At 45.9% G+C, this 17,956-nt stretch overlaps 1 protein-coding gene and 1 non-coding gene across 5 annotated transcripts in view; both read left to right on the forward strand.

Annotated features, from left to right (window-relative positions):
- Pfkfb3 (6-phosphofructo-2-kinase/fructose-2,6-biphosphatase 3) overlaps nt 1–17,956 on the forward strand; it is an 81,207-nt gene that overhangs the window by 11,081 nt on the left and 52,170 nt on the right. The window lies entirely within an intron of this gene.
- Nucleotides 14,060–14,163, forward strand: LOC120098047 (U6 spliceosomal RNA). Its single transcript, XR_005495977.1, has one exon. It is a non-coding gene; the product is annotated as a U6 spliceosomal RNA (small nuclear RNA).

Below are 17,956 nucleotides of genomic sequence, written 5' to 3' on the forward strand. Positions count from 1 at the left end.
TTTTATGTCTGTGTACCACATGTGTGCACCACCTGTGGAGGTCAGCAGAGGGCCATGGATCCCCCTGCGATTGAGTTTCAGGTAGCTGTTAGCCCCCATGTAGGTAACTGATGCTCTTCACCAAGGAGCTGACTTTCCAGTGTCTTAATTGATCGTTTTGGGAAAGAGTCTCACTGTGCCACCTTGCCTAGCCTGGGACTTGTTTGCTGTGTACACCAGCTGGTCTCAAACTCACAGAATTCCTCCTGCCTCTCTCTGCCTTCCAAGTGCTGGAACTATGAGCATGTCACTACACCTGGTTGGCTGGCTTCCTTCCTTCCTTCCTTCCTTCCTTCCTTCCTTCCTTCCTTCCTTCTTTCTTTCTTTCTTTCTTTTTTTTTAAGTTATATGTCTCCTGTGGCTATGTGCATGTGATTAGAGGTACAGCAGAAAGCCACAAGGGGGCACCAGATCCCTGGAGGTGGCGTTACGGGCAGCAGTAAGCAGCTCCTGTGGACACTGAACATGGATGGAGCAACTGTGCACCCTCTGTACTGCTGAGCCATTTCTTCAGACGACTGCAGAGCTTTTAAGAAACTCAATGCCCTGGGAATTCTGATGAATAGTTTTGTTTGCTGATTTGGAAAGATGCTTCCTGACACAACTCTTACCCTTACAGTACAGTAGGGTATACGGTACGCCCCATTTTTAGTGTATTGTATTTCACTGGAAAAGTTTTGCTTCAGTAAATGGACTCCGGGGCCATAATGATCCATACCTCATCACTTTGAAGCCACTCTGCTGTATTCCAGCATATCTAGAGGTTGGAAGAGTTAGCCCTCTTCGGCTCCCTTGCAGCTAAAGTTCGGGGGGGGCGGGGGTATGGCTTAGGTGCTGTGGAGACTTGAAGGCTTGATCTCCACCTTGCGCTAGTGAAATGTGGTGCAAAGATGTGGGTCTTAATGGCAGGAAGTTAAGTCACAGAGGGCACACTCTTGAAGAGAATACAGTTTCTTTCACCTCCTGTCTTTGCTTTCTGACCACTATAAGGTGAGCCACAAGGCTTTGTACTATGTCATCACTTACCAAAAAAAAAAAAAAAAAAAAAAAAAAAAAAAAATCAACGGAGCCAACTACTTACAATGTGAAAGTAAAATACCCCTTTCTCCTTGTGAATGTATAATAAGGCAGGGGACAACAGGTGTGGGAATAGGGGTCACGGGTTAGAGAAAAGGCTTAAGGGTTAAGAGCACTTGTTGCTCTTCCAGAAAACGGCAGACAGGAGTTCCATTCCCTGTACCCATTTCAGACAGCTCACAACTACCTGTAACTCTAGTTTCCGAGAGGTCCAATGTCCTCCTCTGGCCTCCACACTCATGTGTCATACATTTACACACACACACACACACACACACACACACACAATATACATAATTATATTATTTTAAAAATAAATGTATAATGCACTTATAAGTTGACCCATCCATGCATTTTGTCACAGAAAGTTGACTGACATAATGATAAGTAGTAAGCCAGGTCTGAAGATATACAGTGATATACAGGAGACAGAACTCAGACCTGTGTAGCTGGCGCCATGACAGCTGGAGTGGTGACAAGACCCACAGAGAACAGATAAGAAGGCTGGGGTGTGCACGTTGGTGAATGCCTTTAATCCCAGCACTGCAGAGGCAGAGAGGCAAAGGCAGATCTCTCAGCTCAAGGCCAGTCTTGTATATTTTAAAAAATTATTTACTTATGTAAAATTTGTAGCTGAGCACTGGGGACCTGGCTTGCTGCTGAGCGGAACCGAGCAGAGCAGAGGTGGCCTCAGAAGACAATAGGCAGTTCACACAGGTTCTCCACAACCACAGTAGAACATCTTTTGTGTGCATAGGGAGATGCAAAGGCTTGGATGGTTTTCATGAAGGCAGGTGGGGTGCTTTAAATGAGAATGGCCTCTACGGGGGTCATACTTAATTTGCATACTTAGTCCCCAGTTGATACTGTTTGGGAAGGGTTAGGAGGTGTTGCCTATGGGGGGAGGGGTGTTGCTGGGGTGGGCTTTGAGGTTTCAAAAGCCTACTTCAGCCCCAGTTTCTCTCTCTCTCTCTCTCTCTCTCTCTCTCTCTCTCTCTCTCTCTCTGCCTACCTACTGCCTGGGGGTCAGGATGTAAAGCTCTCAGCCACTGTTCTCCAGTGCCTGTGCCTTTCTGCTTCCCCCATGATGATAACTGATGATGGACTAATTCTCTGAAACTGTAAGCAACCCCCACAGCTAAATGCTTCCTTTTATAAAAGTCTCCTTGGTCACGGTGACTCTTCACAGCAGTAGCACAGTGACTGAGACGGCAAGATTCACTTGCTGTTTCAACTTGATGTCGAAAGCGTGCATTCAGTCTGTAACCACTTTCTCGAGAAGGAATCCTAGCTAGAGTCATGGGGGTGAAGCAATTCAATCGGGTGGGAGTGTCAGGCCCAAGCAGATGGTGACTTGGGCCAGAGATGCAGCTCGTGCGGATGGGTCTGATGTGGGTGAGAGAGAGTGAATCACAGAGACCTCCCACAACTGCCTCCCACCTGCGGTTTACAGATGCGGGGGGGGGGGCACTGATTTCTCCATTAGCGGCTGCTCTGGAGTCCAGGTAGTAGCAAACTGCAGCGTGCTAAGTGAAGTCTTTATGACAAGCTAGGCACGCGCTGTCTGCAGGCTGTCTTTGGGGATGCCCTGACTCACCTGTCTGAGGTCACGGTGACCTCCCTGAGCAGCTGCGTGCCTGATGGCCTGTCTTTGATGTTGTTTTGAATAGCCCACAGGAGGTCAGTATAACCGGCGGGAGCCGCAGGGCTTGAGGTTCCAAAGAGCCTTCCACAGGGAACTATTGTGCTTTGAGTCAGTTACCCCGTAGACTGCTTTTGTTGTTGTTTTTGTTCTTTAACATGCATAGTACATGTGGGGGTATGTTTATGTGTTTGTGCGTGTTACACGTGCGTTAGTGCCCATGTGTGCAGGCACGTATGCACATCTGCAAGCATGCGTGTGGGGACCTGTGGGTATTTTCAGAAATCTTCCTTGATCACTCCACCATACTCATTGAAGTAGGGTCTCTCAGTCAAACCCAGAGCTCTCTGGTAAAGCTAGTCTCAATAGCTAGTTTGCTTTGGGAAAGGGCAGCCTTGAGAGAGAGGAATTATAGACACGCTACCACGCACACCAGGTATTTGTGTGGGTGCGCCTATCTGAACTTTCATCCTCTTGTGTGTGCAGGAAGTGGTTTAATCACGGACTGCCTCACTAGATTCCTAGCCTTCATTTTAAGAAGAAATTAGCTGGGTAGGGCGATACATGCCTGTAAGCTTAGAGGCAGTAAGATGAGTTCAAGGTCATCCTCAACCATAGTGGACTCGAGGCGAAGGTAGGCCATTCCAGATCCTATCTCAAAAAACAAACACAGACGAACAACAAAGTCATCGTAGCTCAGACCTGTCATCCTGAGGGGGCTGAGGTAGGAGGTTTTCTGTGAGTTTGAGGCCATCGTGGACAATACAATAAGTTTCCAGCTAAACTACAGTTTTGAGACCCTATCTTAACAAACAAACAAAGAATGGACTGCGCTTCTAATCCCAGAATTCAGAGCTCCTTGGCATTCATCACTTGGGAGGCCGAGGCAGAAGGATGAGCACATCTAGGACCCCACATGGAAAAGCAAACAGTGTTTGGAATGCTGGGGGTGGAGCTCAGTGTTTGTCTAACGTGTGAGGCCCTGGTTCCTCAAAAGGTACAAAAGGTAACATGCCCCCCCCCCCCCCCCCCCCAGCAACAACAGAAGCAACAGCAGCAGCAACTAAGTTGCATTGTTGTTTCTAAGGAAGGTCGGGAGCTTAGGTGCTGAAGAAAAAGGAAGAAAGAAGGATTTTCTCTTCAAACAAGGCTGAGGTACACATTAAAGAGTTTTAGAAAAGTTTGTATGCTGTACTCACACACACAAATGCCACTTTGCAAGCAAGACGACAAACATTTACCAGGCTTCCCATTTTCTGGACAGTTCTGAGTATGTAGCAGTCAGTCGTCCATTGCCAATCTTCCTGCATTTACATAAACTGTCAAGGGCTCCATTGTGAAGAGAAGGGTGAAACCCAAGCCAGGATTTCTGTACCAGCAGGGCAGTCTGCAGCTGACCAAGCTCACCTCCAAACTGAGTGAGCAACTCTTTCTAGTTCCCGTTGGCTTTCCCTCCTAGCAGATGCATAAGTTCCATCAAACTTCCATTCCCGGGCAAACTAGAAGACGGTTGCTGCAACCTCCATCCAGCTGACCCACATGATACACCTCAATGGCCTCCTCCTAGAGAAATGGGTTTTTGAAACCTCTGTGTTTGAATAACGAAAAGAATCCAAGTTCATTTCATAGCTTTGGATTGTAGGATCAAAATGACCTAAGATATAATAGATTTTTTTTTAATTGCACCTTCCTCCTGATAGGCTTCATAGAAGAAAATCAAAATGCTGACTTGCAAGATAGATGGCTTGCTTAGTGGGTGAGTGTGCTAGCCACACAAGCATAGGGAGCTTTTCCAGAATCTCCAGCACTCACATAAAGAGTAGGGTGTAGCCATGGCTACCTACCTGTAACCCTAGGGTAGAGAGAGAAAGGAACTGGCTGCTAGCAGACCTCCATGTGCAGAAACAGCCCTTTCTAAAGGAATAAGGTAGAGAGACACAAAGCAGGGCATCTTCTTTGGCCTTGGCATATGTGACTGAACATACATGAATAGATAAATAGATAAATAAATAGATAAATAGATAAATAGATAAATAAAAAAGTAAAAATAAGAATCTCATCAATTGTTGTCCCATAGTCCTCCTGTCATAAACAGCAACTGGGCATAGCATCCCATCTTTAGAGGCAGATCTCTAGGAGTTCAAGACCAGCCTGGGTTCCATAGAGAGTTCCAGGGCAGTCATAGATACACAGTGAGACCCTGTTTCAAACAACAACAGTAGCAAAACAATCCTCTTAAATAAGTCAGTGTGTATTCTACCAAGACTCTGGCGTGCTGGTGCCGTGTCATTTCCTGTGGCTTAGATGTCACTGGAGAGTGCCAGAGGGAATCCATTTTTAGCTGGGATCATGTTTTTGTTAGATGCTGGTTTATGTGAAAGCTTCTTCACTAGATCATTTGACTGAGCGAAAGGTCACATAGCTGCTACTGCTGTATAGGAAACCAATTTATTTTCTAACCTTAAAAAACTCCCAAGTACTGGCTTCAGAATGAATCCTCATAAGTAACAACACTTGGTACAATGTTGGTGCATCTCAGCAACAAGTAACTTTACTGAGCAAGGGGACAGAAAGTCCTTTTTAAATGTTCTGTGGCTGTGTACTTCTTCCGGGGCTTCTGTTATAAATAACCGGATGACTGGTAAGACCTCTTAAAAACCAGGCTGTAGGCTGGTGAGGTGGTTCTGTGGGGAAAGGCACTTGCTGCCAAGTCTAATGACCTGAATGGGACCCCAGACATTCCCAGAAGGAGAGAATAGACTCCAGAAAGATGTCCTCCGACCTCCATGTATGCCTTTAGGCACATGACCCCTGTCCCCACATATAGATAAAAGTTAAAAATTAAAACACTTCTCTTGTTTTGGTGCCAAAGATGCAGAGGTAGAAGAAAAGTCATGAGTTCCATGCCAGCCTACATGTTTGGCGGAGTTGAGCATTAATACGATGAGGGCGGCCTTTAAGTGCTCAAAAAATTAAAAATTATGCTTTGTGATTTGATTATGGTGGCCCTGTAATCTTAGCACTCAAGAAGATGAAGCTGGAGGATTTCTGTAAGTTCAAAGCCTGCCTGGGCTACATAGCAAGTTTCAGGCTAATATAACTGTTGTTGGCAATGGTAGTTATTTCTGTGGGACTGCTGGGTCTCAGGGCTGGCTGTAGGGTCACGTCTATGAGGCTGCATCAGGCATCTGATACACACGAAAGATGCTGTCCTCCACACAATTTTAGATGTGCAATGGGTGAAGGAACGTCAAATATTCCTGGTAATATTTCCTTCTAAACTTGCCTCTCAGAACTTGGAAGTCCGAGGTGGGGGATTACTTGTATGTTCAAGGCCAGCCCAGCCGCCATGACCAGCTTCAGGTTATTTTAATTAGAAAGTAAAATTCTTAATGATAACATCTGATGACCACCGGGAGCTGTGGCATTTTGTGAAGAGCAATCAGTAAGGTCAAATACCAGAGCTCCTGGGGCTTTAGGAAGTGTCTGCACAGATAAGGAAATTCAGAAGGAAATACCACCATGGATATTTGATGTTCTTTTAACCGTTGCCCAATGAACGTGTACTAGTTTAAAAAACAAAAAACAACAAAAAAAGTAATTTTCTGTATCTTTTAATCTTTGCCCAATGAGCACGTACGACTTTAAAAAACAAAAAGTAAATTTTTTTGTATCTGGGCATGGAGGTGCACATCTGAAATCCAGCGCCAGCATGAAGAGGTTGGACAGCTTAAAGCAGAAGGAACTTCGTTTTGAGGGCAGCCTAGTTACATAGCAGGGCCCTGTCCCTCCAAATGATAATAATAATAGCAAGGTACAATGACATACATGTATGAACATCTTATAGTGAAACCCATTATTTTGTATGCTTGCTAAAATTTAAATGAAAAAACCCTCACATTTTAAAACCAGTGTTTGAGATGGAGCCTCATGTAGCCCAGATTGTCTTCTAACTCACTATAATATGACCCCGAAATTCTGATCTTCCTGCCTCTGCCTTCCAAGTGCTGTGCTTACAGTTGCGGACTACCGCCACATTTGGCTTCCGAAAATTAATCATTAACTTGTTTGTTTGGTCTCACCGCTAGCTTTGGCTTGTCTGGAGCTCCTTGTGTAAATCAGGCTGGCTTAAAACTCCTAGAAATCCACCAGGCTCTGCCTGGAGAGTGTGGGGATTAAAGACCTGTCTGGTTCAAAAAGTAACAGAAGGCAAAAACAAAACAAAACCACACCTCAGTGGATTGGATGTCAACACTTGGAACTTTTTTATTCCGCCTATGATTTCTGAGAGTAGGTATTGGGGTTGGGAGCGATGAAGAAGGTAGGCTTAAGTCCTGAAGTGGTTACCAGGGAAGAGGACCGGGAAGAACCCGACACCCCAACCTGGTGTAGGGGAGGAACCCTATCTCCGAGATCCCAAGCGGGGACACGTGGACCGTATCCTCTACTGTATTCACTCACAGAAAAGTGATGGGCACCGCTTTGCAGCCTAAGCAGAGCCCGCCAGCAGTCTCAGCGTCCTGAAGAGGTCAGGCCGGGACTCTCCGCGGCTGGCAACAAAGGGGCGTGGCCTCGAGGCAGGTCTGCGTAGATTGGCTGCGGCGCACGTCCGGCCCACGAGCTGGTCAGCGCACGCTCCTCCCCTCCGGGGCCTGCCGCACGCTGAGTTCACGTGCGGGTCTGTCCTACCAGTTGTCGCACGCACGTGTCTGTGCACTGCAGGCACGGGTGGAGGAGGGCTTGCAGCCCCTGGGCTTCCCGCCTTTGCTGGCCCGCTAGGTCGCCTTCCTGGCAAAGGGAATTTTCCAAGAAGGCCAGGGTGCCGCGACGCTTTGTAAATACTGTAGAGGAACCTGCCAGCCGGGTGCGGCCGGGGTGGGCATGTAAACCCTACAAGAGGAAAACAGTTACCAGGAGAGCTCTTTTTTTTTTTTTTTTAATCTATTTGTGCTCTTTTTTTCTAATTTTTTTAAATTTTGAAACCTTGAACTTGGGCGATTGCCTAAGAGCACAGAGTGTTTTTAATCTTCGACAGTAGTACAATTACTTGGCAGCAGGGTGTGCCAACCCACCCTGATCACGGACTCGATGTTCTGCTGGGCATTTGTGTAAATAAGTCACGGAAACCCGCTGTGAGAAGACGGCTTCCGACCTAAATGATCGCTTTGGTCCAGAAACGAGGAAACCAAAGCTATCTTTCAGGCACCAGCTCTGAAAACCCCTGAGGCTGCCCCTTACCCTCTCAGTTCATGGGACCTAGAATACATAGCGTCTGTGATTACGCACAACACTTAGCTAAGAGGACAGAAAGAATTGCTGAGCTGGTAAGAGTGCAAATGTCATGTAAGGCTTTCTTGTAAGCAGTGGGGATGCAAGTTGAGGGCAGGATAGGGAGGGGAGGCACATGATTTCTATCTGCTAGTACTTGGAAGGCTGGGTAAACAGGAGGTTATATTGGTCTTGTTTTTGTCTCGGGACATAAACTTATGGGAGCCAAATTTGAGGTCTGTTACTGAAAAAGTATAGGGTTCTGTCCAGGAATCTGGTCGAGCTAGATGTCCACATTTCATTCAATAGAGAATGAGTGGCTAAGACTCAGTTCTCATCTTCCATACCTCACGCCTTTGTGTCTTCATAAAGCATCTATCTTGACCGATAGATAGATAGATAGATAGATAGATAGATAGATAGATAGATAGATAATAGACAGATAGATGGATGACCTTGCAAAAAAAGTGATATTGCCAGGAGGGTTTCTGCCCTGATTTATCACTTTGGTTTTTTTTTTTTTTTTTCTTTCTTTTTTTCGGAGCTGGGGACTGAACCCAGGGCCTTGCGCTTGCTAGGCAGACGCTCTACCACTGAGCTAAATCCCCAATCCCGATTTATCACTTTGGACTGGAAGCTTTTGTTGCTGCTTTAAGTCCAGGTGGAAAAGGACTGTCCTGCACTAGGAAAGGATCCCCCATAGCCACCCCACCAGGGAGTGTGATCCTGACTGAGCCTTTAACAAATACAAAGGAATTGTTATATCTACCGCTGTTCATTGTTTCCACTGCCCCAGTTTTCTCACCCTTCCCCTCCTCGAGGTTGATTAGATCTGAAGAACTGGGTCTGAAGGACTGACTTTGACCTGAGTACCTATTACAAGGAAGATAACACCAAATCTAGTTCCCTAAAAAGTCCGGAGGGAGGTGCTGGTCAGAGTCAGCTCCGAGTTCCCTACATTGTGCTATTTTGGACTTGAAGGATATCTAGATAGGATGATATCTGTATAATCCTAGTAGGTAGTCAGGAGGTCAGGAGTTCAAGGCCAACCTTAGCTTCATAGCAAGTTAGAGACCAGCCTGGACTACTTGAGATCTTGAAATCTTGTCTTTAAAAGATGAACACACATAAATACACAAACAGGCCTGCCCCTGGGATACCAGAGGGTACTATTATCCCTTATCTAAGGCAGAAACAGGAGGATTGCTAGGAGTTGAGGGCCGTGTGAGCTACAAAGTATGAATTCCAGGCCAGCCTGGGCTACAACTGAAGCATGAACCTTCAGAGGTGCCAAATGTTTTAGATAAACTTTTCTTTCTGTGTTTTTCTTTTTGAGACAGGGCCTCGTGTAGCACAGACTTTTAAACAACTAAGAACCCATCCAGAAAATACCAAAGTTTCGTTTGTTTGGTGGGTTTTTGTTTGTGTTTTGCTTAGAAGGATTTACCCAAGGAAGCATTCATACCTGGTTGCTTCTCTGCACTGAGTGCTGTGCTGTCTTTTGTTTTTGTTTTTTGTTTTTAGAATCCCTGAAATAATGTTGGCCTGCTGGGCATTAGACGGCCCTTGGGGAGAGCACCTTTTGCATTCTTACTCTTGGCCTGGAAGGTAATGGGTGTCTGCAGTTAGAAGTAAAGCAAGATCTTGGTGAATGGAACAGCTAAAACTAAGCCACCGTGAGTCAATGGATGTGTCGAAGACTGGCGTCAGCATTGAATACAGAGTGGATCGTCTTTCCTTGAGAGACTTGATTTTAATGGGGGTGGCGTGGGGGAGACTGCTGACCGGTGCCTCGGAGTTGTGGTGAGAAGGGAAGGGAGAACTCCTGGGATCTGCAGAAAGGCTTACAGGTTACATGGAATCTCGCTAGGGATTGTAGCTCAACTGGTAGAGCATTGCGTGCATGGATCCCTGGGCTACGTCTGTCGCACTACACGGCCTGGGAGTGGTGGTACATGGTTTCAATCCCAGAACACTGGAGGATCAGGTGTTCTGATCATCCTTAACTATCTAGGGAGTTTGAGACCAGCCAGGCGGGAATGAGATCCTGTTTTAGAAGCAAGCAGCTAGATGTGATGACACACACCTTTAATCCCAGCACTGGGGAGGCAGATGCAGGTGGATCTGGGAGTTTAAGGCCAGCCTGATCTACACAGTGAGTTCCAGGGCAGCCAGAGCTATACACTGAGGCCATGACTCAAAAAATAAACAACTCACCTAGAACACATTGGCACTTCTCAATGTTCATATTTAAGACAAAGCCCAGATGGTGAACTGACCAGGAGGGTCATAGACCAGAAGAGGGACTGTCTCTGCCTGTCTCTCAAGTGTACATTTTTATAAGGTTGGGTTTTTGTTGGTTTTTTTTTTTTTTCATTCCCCTTGCATGTGTGTTTTTTAAGGCTTTCCCAGTCTTTTTTAGGTCCCAGTTCTAGAACGTTGGGATTGAAAGTTTTGTGGTTTTGTTTGAGACAGGATCTTGCTGTGTATCAGAAGCAATGAATCCAGGCACGCTCACCCTCTCAATGACCCTCCTACCTCAGCCTCCCCGGTGTCAGGATTATAGGAAGGTACCTTTGAACTGGGCTATCTGATTTTGCTTTTAAGCAAAAGAACCTTGTTTACCAGAGCTCCAGAAATAGATACTTTGTCTCAAGACAGGGTGTAGCATTCTCTAAACATAGCTGGCGCTCCTTTGTCACTCTATCGTGTGTGGTTCATTAGATTGCTGGGTGGTCTATTAGAAAGTAGCTGACTAGCGACCATCCAAGTGTTTTCTCTCCTGTTCCTCTGGTTTTTGTTTGACAGGATAGATGTTTTTTTGAAACAGGTCTCCTGTAGCTCAGACTGGACTGGAACTCATCTTTCCTTGATTGTCTTTAAACTTGTGTCAATGCTCCTGCCTCAGCATATTTTTTTAAAAGATTTATTTATTTTTATTTTATGCGCATTGGTGTTTTGACTGCATGTGTGTCTGTGTGAGAGTAGCAGATCCCCTGGGACCAGAGTCACAGACAGTTGTGAGCTGCCATGTGGGTGCTGGGATTTAAACCCAGGACCTCTGGAAGAGCCGCCAGTGCTCTTAACCACTGATCCATCTCTCTAGCCCATTATTATCATTATCATTATTGTTATTATTATTATTATTTTAAATTTTAACTGGACATTGTGGCACATCCCTTTGGTACCTGCCATCAGGATGCAGAGGCAGGCAGATCCCCTCCAGTTTAAGGCCAACCTGGTTTACATTTGAGTTCTAGGACATCCAGGGCTACATAGAGAGACCCTGTTTTAAAAAATTGTGTGTGTGTGTGTGTGTGTGTGCGCGCGCGCGTGCACGCGCACGCGCACGACTTGGTATCTATATGTATATGGGACCTTTAGAGGTCAGAAGAGGTTATCAGCTCCCCCAGAACTGTAGCTACATGAAAGTTGTCACAAGACCTTTTATTGTTCTTTTTTTTTTTTTTCCTCCGGAGCTGGGGACCAAACCCAGGGCCTTGCGTTTGCTAGGCAAGTGCTATACCACTGAGCTAAATCCCCAACCCCTTATTGTTCTTTTTGAGACAGGGTTTCTCTATGTATCCCTGGGTTTCCTGGAACTTGCTGGGTAGACCAGGCTGGCCTCAAATCTGCCTGCCTTGGCATGTGCCTGCTGTTTGGTTGGTTGGTTTTGTGTGTGTGGTTTTGTTTGTTTGCTTGTTTTGTCTTTTATTTTGTTGAGACAGGGTTTCTCTATGTAGCCCCGGAGGTCTTGAAATTATATGTGTAGCCCAGGCTGTCCTAGAACTTACCTACTGCAGCCTCTGAGCTCTGATATTAGGGGAGCGTGCCAGCCTTATCCTTAACTCATCTTTCTAAGTTTGTTCTTTTTCACATGTGAGGTCTGTCATACGCACGCAGTACCACACGAATGTGTAACAGCGTCTTAGTGAAGATGGTAATTTGTTATTAGCCAAGATTAGCCACCCCTACTCAAAGCAGGGATGGGATAGCAGAGAGTGAACCAGCACTTCCTGAGCTGGGACACATGGAAATTGTGGAAATTGTTGTCGACCATTTCAATGGCAAATTCTCCTGTTATCAATCTGCCTGGAGCCCAGGGCTCTGTAGTTAGAAGGCTGACTCAGAAAGTGTGAGTTGGGCGCCTTTGCCTCTTTTGCTGTGTCTGAGTCAATGAGGAAAGCCCGCAAACCACTAGGTGTCAGGGACAAATGCTGTGCTGTCTGCTGGAACACTGTGGTCCTGGACGTGAGATTGCAAGGAAGTCCCTGCTTGCTCACTCAGTGAAGTCATCAGCACATTGCTGGGACTGTTCCCATCAAGGACCTGTCATATATTTCCCAGCGTTGGTTTGCATTGTGGTCCAGATGGCTTTTCGTGGCCCACTTTGGCAGAGGGGAAGGGACTGATGCAGCCAACGAGAATCAAACTTGGCTGTGGGGTGGGGAAGGAGGTAGCATGGGTTGGCTCCTTGGAGTAGAAGCAGTGCTGGGCCTTACTTTCCCTCCCTGCAGCAGGAACAACACCAAGGCCCACTACTTAAGGCACCAATACTGGGAGTTTATGCAAACATTGTTTCTTCGAATCAGGGAGGCAAGGGTTCTTTGTTACATTGTGTCCAATACTTAAGTGACTTATACAATGTGTTGTGGGACCAGACTTTTCCTCGAGAGGCAAAACACAACATGCTCATTCACTCACCCCAGATCAAAATATGGATTCGACTATAGTCCAACCTAGTGAACCAACAGTTGTATTGTGGTACTTATAGGAGGAGTAGGGGGTGAGGGGTAATTGCTGAAAGGCAGCTGCATCAGCAAAGCCCACCCCAGCATGGGTAACAGCAAAGGCTGACAGACCTGGAGCACACTGCACAGGCAGCTCAACAGATTGGAGGGTGTCCTTTTCCACGTGCTTCAGTGGATCTAAATCTCCAGGTGACTGGGCTGGTTCTCCTCTGCTGCTAGGCTCTGCTTTCTCCTGCATGGTGGACCCTAGTGAAGGTTTTAGTTTGTTTACCTCTCGGCTTTAAGAGTTCAATGTTTCAATATCAGTAGCAACTGTTAGCAAACAGGCACAAATCATTTGATCACTGCTCTGTGTATTTTAACATGTCCCTCCCCCCCCCTCTCTGTGCGTGTGTTTCTCTGTGTCTCTGTCTCTGTCTCTGTGTGTGTTTCTCTCTGTCTCTCTGTCTCTGTCTCTCTGTCTCTCTGTGTGTGTGTGTGTGTGTGTGTGTGTGTGTGTGTGTTTGTGTATTTATGTGTAGGCATGAGCACCCCAGGTACTCATGTGGAAATCAGAGGACAGCTTGGGGGAGGTGGTTATTTTCTCCCTCCAAGTGGATTCCTGGGATGGAATTCAGGTTGTCAAGAGCCTATCTCACTCTGTAGCATAGCTGATCTAGAACTCTCTGTACAAACCAGGCTGGCCTTCAACTCACTCTGACATCAGCCTGTCTCTGTCTCGCTCCCAAATGCTAAGAGCACCCTGTCTGCATGTACACCTGCAGAAGAGGGAGTCAGTTGCCATTACAGATGGTCGTGAGCCACCTTGTGGTTGCTGGGAATTGAACTCAGGACCTCTGGAAGAGCAATCAGTGCTCTTAAGCTGAGCTGTTTCTCTAGCCCAAGTGCTAGGATTAAAGGCACAAGCTACAACACCTAGCCTGTTCTTTCTGTTAGAATAGACATCTAGCTCTTTGGGGGGATTCTGTTACAAAGCTTAACTTTTGGAGATTTAAATGTGAATTCATCAGTTACATAGAATATGTTTCATCTAGTATCATCATAAGAATTCAAATCCAGGGGTTGGGGATTTAGCTCAGTGGTAGAGCGCTTGCCTAGCAAACGCAAGGCCCTGGGTTCGGTCCCCAGCTCCGGAAAAAAAAAAAAAAAAAAAAAAAGAAGAATTCAAATCCAGGGATAATGGAGGTAGGAGGATTTTCATGAATTCAAGACTAGCTTGGACTTCAGAGTAGGAACCTGACCCAAAGAAACCAAAACCAACAAAACAAAAGAATCTAGATTAGTGCTCACTTCGGCAGCACATATACTAAAACTGGAACGATACAGAGATTAGCATGGCCCCTGGGCATGAATGACACACAAATTCGTGAAGCATTCCATATTTAAAAAAAAAAAGAATCTAGATTAAAGGCAAGGACCAACACTTGAGTGTTGACCTCAACATATGTACCATGGGTACACTTACCCACACACACATGCATGTACAACGAAGCCCACATACACACGTGTGTGCATGTACACACACATTAAAAAAAACAAATCAACATTTAAAAATACAAATAAGAGAATTTTGAGACAAGAATTGGCACAGCGCCAATTCTTCTGGCTGAGGTGAGAATTTTGAGAGTTCAAAGCCAACCTAGGTTAAGTAAGCCCCAGTCAGAAAAATAAAAGGAGTTCCCAGATGAGTTTGACTCAGGCCTTGGGTGTGAACTCATGATCTATGGAGGGTGAGAGATTGGTAAATGCAAGGTTATAGGGTGCTGCTGTGGGCTAAGCTTGGAGTTTTAGGATTTCATTACCCTCAAAGAGAGGTTTAAGAAGGTTAATTGATAAGAGTGTCTAGGCCTAGCCCTGTCGAATGACAAAGACTGGGAAGGTTATATTCATTAGAAAGTCCATGTAAATATCAGAAATAGATCAAAAAAACCAAAACAGAACTGATAAGACATTTGAAATTGAGTAAAGAGAATTACTGTTTGAATTGTTATGTCTTCTGAGATTTTAGCTGTAACTTGACACAGCCTAGAGTCATCCGGAAGGGGGGTCTCAGTCGGGAGATTGATTAGACCAATTTATGGTCATGTCTGTGAGAGGTAATTAATAAAAGAGAGCCCAGCCTACCGTGGGCAGCACCATTCCCTGGGCTAGTGATCCTGGACTGTAATAAAGCTAGCTGAGTATGAGTTTGTGTGCGAGCCATCAAGTAGTGTTCTTCCATGGTTTCTGCTTCAAGTGCCTCCCCTGAAATCTCTCAGTGATAGACTATCACCTGGAAGTCCACATCAAATAATCCTTTCCTTCCGTCAGCTGCTTCGGTCTGAGTGACAGTGACGGAGCCATTTACTGTGAAGGATCCCTCTGTAAACTGGTAGATATTCTTATGAAAAATTTCTTTCTTATTTATATAGCAACTCCTTTTTCTGTTGATTAGTGTTAACACGGTTTGTTTTTTTTTCCATTTTTTTTACTTTCAACCTATCACTTCATACCTGGAGCATATTTTATATAGTTCAATTTGCTATTAAAACTATGCTTTTCTGAATTTGTTCTGAGATACTCTTTTTCACTTTGTAATTAGGCTGATTGTCTGGAACCCAGTATGTAGCACAGACTGGCCTTGCATGCACAATTCCTTCTGCCTTAGACTCTGACTGCTAGGACCGAAGGCTTGTACCACATGTCTTGTTCAAATTATGTCTTTCAATTAGAGTGTTTAGACCATTTCTCAATACAATTATTAACTATCCTTAAATACACAAAACCCATGTCTGACTGTCCTTATTCTTCTCAGAGTGAAAACTGTGTCAGAGCAGTGGCAGACTTCTGTCTGTCCTGAGCTAGTCAAATCTGGGTGACAGATTGCCTGCCCCCTGGAGATTTCCTTTGTGACAGGTCCCAGAGGTGATAACCTTCTGGGTATGGAACTTGTGAAGGGGAATCTTCGGGTTTGGTGTCTTTCTAAATCTGTACTTTTTAAGAGGCTGGTGGGGCTGGCAGATGGCTCAGTGGGCACAAGCCTGAAGAGCCTTAGAACCCACAAAGATCCAGGAAACCTGTAACTCCAGCAAACCCGTAACTTCAGTGTCGGGGACTGGAGACAGAGGGCTGCTGAGGCTTGCTGGTTGCTAGTCTAGCTCCATTTTCAGTCAGAGATGTAATTTCCAGTAATAAGGTGTAGAGGGATAGAGCAGTGAGCCCAGTGTGTGGGAGCTGACACTCCCTCACGCTCCAGAGGCCGAGACAGGAGAAGTTCAAGGACAGGCTTGATTTTTACATTGAATGCAAAGCCAGTTTGGGTAGGACTTTATTGCCAGTGTCTGGGAGGCAGAGGCAGATGGATCTCTGTGAGGCCAGCAAGCTTCAGGCCAACCAGAGCTTCATCGTGAGACCCTGTATCACAAACTCCAGCAAAACCAAGGCTAGGGATATAGCTCTGTTGGTAGAGGAGAGAGAGAGAGAGAGAGAGAGAGAGAGAGAGAGAGAGAGAGAGAGAGAGGGAGAACGAAGCGTTGGGTTCTATTCCCAGCACATAAAGCGGGCAGAGCAGCTGAGGACCGTATCTAAGCATCAGGTAATACCATCAGAAGCTCAGGGTCAAAAAACAAAAAACAAACAAACAAAACAAAAAACAAACAAAAAAAAAAAAAACAAAAGAGGAGGTTGGGGATTTGGCTCAGTGGTAGAGCATTTGCCTGGCAAGCCCAAGGTCCTGGGTTCGGTCCCCAGCTCTGAAAAAAAAAGAAAAAAAACCCAAACAAACAAAAAAAAACCAAACAAAAAAGAAGCTCGGGGTCATCTTCTTCTACATCGTGAGTTCGAGGCCAGCCTGGCTACATGAGATACTGTTCTCTCATTTAAAAAAAAAAACCTGTGTATGGGGGAGGGGTGGTAGTAGTTGGGGATTAACCTTGAGAAGACCTGCCCTGCATTCATATCTCTGACCTACCCCAGGGCCTGGTCAGGCCTTTCTCCTCTCTTTCTGGCCTGGAAAAGCACACAGACATCCCGATGACCCTTTAAGATAATGAGAAACTTGTGAAGTTCCAAGGGATTTACTGATAAAGCATTTCCTCACAGGGCTGGAAGAATGCTGCAGTCCTGAGGAGAACCTTCCGGGCCTCCCTTTCATCCCTTGCAGATCCCTGGCTCACTCAGCTTAGCACATACTCGATGTGAGTGACTGCCCCCTTCAGTGTTTCCATCATCCAGATGAAGGTGTTCCCCAGGGAAACAGCTGATGTCCCGGTGGGATGCCCTGTCACCAGCAGACATGACAGAGCCTCTGCCAACAGGTTCCTCAGGTCCCTCGAGACACCCAGGAATCTGTGGGAATGGGTTCCTTTATGGTCAAGTCCTGAGAAACCCAATTTTCCAGCACGCTGAATTGGATCGAGAGTACAGGGAATCAGAGACATTAGGCCATGAGCCACCTGTTCAGATATTACACCATAAGCAGCTCTTTTAAAGTCTCCCTGTAACCTGTGGGAAACAGAATGAAAACATTCACTCATCCCAAAAGCTGAGGTGGGGGCTGGAAGAGAGGTAACTGGCTTGATGTCTGTCTAGGTAGCTGTGAGCTCCATCCTGGCATTGAATAAATTCGCATATGACCTCAGCACTTGCAGAGTGGAGGCCGGAGGATCAAAGCTTAAGGTTATTGTCTTAGTTAACTGTTGTTCTATTGCTATGAAGAGGCACTGTGATCAAGGCAACTCTTTATTTTTTAAAAAGAGCATTTAACTAGGAGCCTTGTTTGCAGATTCGGAAGTTTAATTCAACGTCTTCTTGGCGGGGAACACGGCAAGTTCACCCCCAGTGGCACACTTCCCCCAACAAGCCACGCCTCCTAATTCTTATCAAGAAGCGCCCTTCCCAGGTAGCTAAGCATGCAAATATATGAGCCCGTGGGGGAGCCATTGTTATTCAAACCACCACAAGCCGTCCTAGGGAGTTTGAAGGCCGGCTGGGATACTGAGGCCACGCTGTGAATAAATAAAGGGCAAACTTGTGGGAACTGGAACACCGATTGACGGGTCCCCGTGGGGGGACTGGGATGATAGGACTTGTGCTCTGATCGCTCCCTGAAATGGGCCATCTCTCCAAGTGTAAGGAGCTCCTGTACTTTCCCTACAGAGTCAACCTCACTGAGACGCTCGCTGCCCACTGCAGCTATTCT

The sequence above is a fragment of the Rattus norvegicus genome, chromosome 17, assembly GCF_036323735.1.
Source record: "Rattus norvegicus strain BN/NHsdMcwi chromosome 17, GRCr8, whole genome shotgun sequence".
Lineage (NCBI taxonomy): Eukaryota > Metazoa > Chordata > Mammalia > Rodentia > Muridae > Rattus > Rattus norvegicus.